The sequence below is a fragment of the Morone saxatilis genome, unplaced genomic scaffold, assembly GCF_004916995.1.
Source record: "Morone saxatilis isolate NCDOM2014 unplaced genomic scaffold, NCSU_SB_2.0 Contig523, whole genome shotgun sequence".
NCBI lineage: Eukaryota > Metazoa > Chordata > Actinopteri > Moronidae > Morone > Morone saxatilis.
Genome location: NW_023340122.1, coordinates 1 through 3,261, shown reverse-complemented (window position 1 = coordinate 3,261; position 3,261 = coordinate 1). Strand labels below are relative to the sequence as shown.

At 49.5% G+C, this 3,261-nt stretch overlaps 3 non-coding genes across 3 annotated transcripts; 1 reads left to right on the top strand and 2 right to left on the bottom strand.

Annotated features, from left to right (window-relative positions):
* Window positions 1–1,083: 1,083 nt before the first annotated feature.
* On the bottom strand, window positions 1,084–1,156 carry trnav-cac. The gene has a single exon. It is a non-coding gene; the product is annotated as a tRNA-Val (tRNA).
* Window positions 1,157–1,757: 601 nt separating this feature from the next.
* On the bottom strand, window positions 1,758–1,830 carry trnav-aac. Its single transcript has one exon. It is a non-coding gene; the product is annotated as a tRNA-Val (tRNA).
* A 1,182-nt stretch (window positions 1,831–3,012) lies between these two features.
* Window positions 3,013–3,084, top strand: trnad-guc. The gene has a single exon. It is a non-coding gene; the product is annotated as a tRNA-Asp (tRNA).
* The last annotated feature ends 177 nt before the right edge of the window (window positions 3,085–3,261 follow it).

The following is a 3,261-nucleotide window of genomic DNA, read 5'->3' as shown; positions in this document are numbered from 1 at the left end:
CATCTCACTCTCTCTCTCTCTCTCTCTCCTCTTCTCTCTCTCCCCTCTCCTCTCTCTCAGTTCACAAAGAGGGGAGTACGGTGAAGACAATTTATATGTCTTTGACTGCATATTTTTTAACCATTACAATAGGGTATCATATATCATTGCCTGCGACAGGTTAATTCATAGATGGAGACTGACTCGTATCTTCTGGTGTATAATAAAGTGGCTGACAACAGTGGGAATCCTTCTCGCAGAAGGTAGTAGTAGACAAAGAACCGCAGCAATTTCTAACCTCGAAGAACTCAAAAAAACGCCAAATTTTAAAAACTCACCTGCGGAGGTTCTGTATGGCTCCATTTGTGGGAACAAACATCAAATGTATATGCATACCAACATCTTTTGTGCATCTAATCATTAAAAACCATGTTGTCCGAGCTATTCGTTGTACCTGACATGCGCGCTTGAAGTCTGATGAGTGAAATAAATACCCTGTCCTGTGACTGGAAATGTCACGAAACAATCCAGTTCCAACACTGGGTGTTTGGAAGCCAGAGTTATCACTCCTGTAACAACAACATGACATCTCCCTTGTCCCATGACTGCTCTGTGATTCTGACGGATAGATTCATCGTGTCACCAACAAGCCCTTCTGCTGTCCATCCTTTTCTGTTTATGCCTGCTCTCTCTTATTCCGGCCAAACCTGCACGAATAGATATAATACGTTATCCTACTCTCCTTCTTTTTTCTCTAACAGAAGTGGGCTCCAAAGGGACACCCAGCGGGCCGACACGCCAAAACTGGCAACGGCGCCAGTCCTCGTTTAGTATAAGTGACAGTATCTCCGCTGTCACCGGAAGACGGGGGTTCGATTCGCCTGACGGGGAGACCGTTACTATTCTACCGCTCCCCCGATCCTATTACCGAAAGAAAAAGGAAAGTAGCACCAGGTGCAGAGAGCGTGTGCTTGCGTCATGCTGAGGGTATGTTACCTTGACTTTGCCCCTTTTTGCGTCGTCTGCCTTATTTGACAGAGTATAGTTTGATTTGATACTGAGTAGAGTTTGATTGCAACACTCAGAGTAAAGAGCAGAGAAGACTGTTTCCGCCCGGTTTCGAACCGGGGACCTTTCGCGTGTGAAGCGAACGTGATAACCACTACACTACGGAAACGGGCAAAAGCAGCTCTCACGCAGACGCCCGCGCCGATTCACCAGCCTGCTCAAACGCAAGCTTTTCAAATTCTGGACAACGGGTTCGTTTTTGACCTGGAAAGATGGGATGAGACATTTTGAACTGGATTAAGCAAAAAGTTCCCGTTTCATGGATTTGAGTGACAGTAAATGCTGTAGGCACAGGAACCATGAATGACTATTATATTAAAACAGTCCTCGATGGTCAACCTAGCCATTTGTTGAGAAAGCTTGACTCTAGCTTGGTTCCAGCCCTGCTTTTACCAGAGCGAAAGCAACAGCAGCAACAACAAAGAAGCCTTCAGCAGGTGAGCAGAAGGAAAAAAAACACGAGAAAGAACATCTGGCAATGTGCTCCAAGTCAAAGAGAAGTAGAGGTAGGAAGAGCGACTCAAGCCCTGATTGTAGGGGAGAAGCGGTCAGTCCCTGCCTGTAGTCTCAATCGTCAAGTTCAATGTTATAGTGCGCGCAGGGCTCTACTTTTTCTCCTGTTGTTTTCTAGCATTTCGTACAGTGTCATTTTTGCCCGGTTCACTTAGACGGTGGCTTTTTGATTCAGTGTGAACACCAATAAAGGTGACTGTTTCCGCCCGGTTTCGAACCGGGGACCTTTCGCGTGTTAGGCGAACGTGATGACCACTACACTACGGAAACGGGCAAAAGCAGCTCTCACGCAGACGCGCGTGCCGACGCACCAGCCTGCTCATATGCAAGCTTTTCAAATTCTGGCCGACTTGTTCGTTTTTGACCTGGAGAGATGGGACGAGACATTTTAAACTGGATTCAGCAAAAATTTCCCATTTCATGGATTTGAGTGACAGTAAGTGCTGTGTTAGGCGAACGTGATCACCAGGGAACCACTGGTAGCTCTGGCCCGTGCATGTGCACTTGGCAGCTAAAAGCAACTGTACACTGAGCTGAAAACGTTTCTAACGTCAGGAAACCTGTTCATTTTACAGGGTAAGGATGTGTTTTTTGTTAAGACTTTCTACCCATCAATAGCAGCAACTCATCACTGGTTGCTGAAGCGGCTGGATCGAAGCTCTCTACTTCCCCCGTGAGTTTGCGTCCTTTGTGCTGGTCTGTGCATACGTTCCACCGCAGCCCAACGTGCAGGATGCACAGCGCAAGCTTGCCTAGAAGATATTGTCTACGGAGCGGAGAAACCCGGACTCGGCAGTCGTCGTCCTCTGCGACTTTGACAAAGGTAACCCAATCCATGAAGTCCCCAGACCCAGACGGCTTGTGAAATGCCCGACCAGAGAGGAGAACATGTCTGGAGAGGTCTCAGACGTTCTTACAGCATCCCCCGAGACTCCATCCGTCAGTAGCGCTTTCCCTGGAGGCTGCGTCCTTTCCCCTCCGCTCCTCTGCCAGTACGCCAACAGCTGCCACCTCCAGTCATCAATCCGTCAATTGTCTGAAGTTTGCGGACGACACCAAAGCACCCTCATTGGGCTCATCTGTGGTGGGGATGAGGCCGCCTACAGGTGGGAGCTTGACCATCTGGTGACCGGCTGCGGACAGAGCAACTTGGAGCTCCACGCTCAAAAGACAGTGGAGATGGTTGGGGATTTCAGGAAGAGCGCAGCCCCACCCACCCGCCCCCATCACCCCTTTGGACTTCCCAGTCGACACCGTGGAGCCATCTCCCGCTTCCCTGCTGGGCACCATCTTCCCCCAGGACCTCTAGTGAGAGCTGAGAACGCCAGCTGAAAATCAGCAAAAACGTGTCACCGTCCTTCAGCTTCAATGCCTCCCTGTATGCCTCTTCCCTGCAAACGGCGGGAACAGCGCCACCAGTGCGTCGACATGCCAAACCAGTCACTGCGCCAGTCCTCGTTAGTATAGTGGACAGTATCTCCGCCTGTCACGCGGAAGACCGGGGTTCGATTCCCTGACGGGGAGAGATTACTCTTCTACCGCCTGCCGATCTTTTACCCAAAAAAAGGAAAGTAGCACAGGTGCAGCAAGCGTGTGCTTGCGTCACGCTGAGGGTATGGTTACCTTGACTTTGCCCCTTTTTGCGTGCGTCTGCTTATTTGACGGAGTATAGTTTGATTTTGATTTTGATACTGAGTAGAG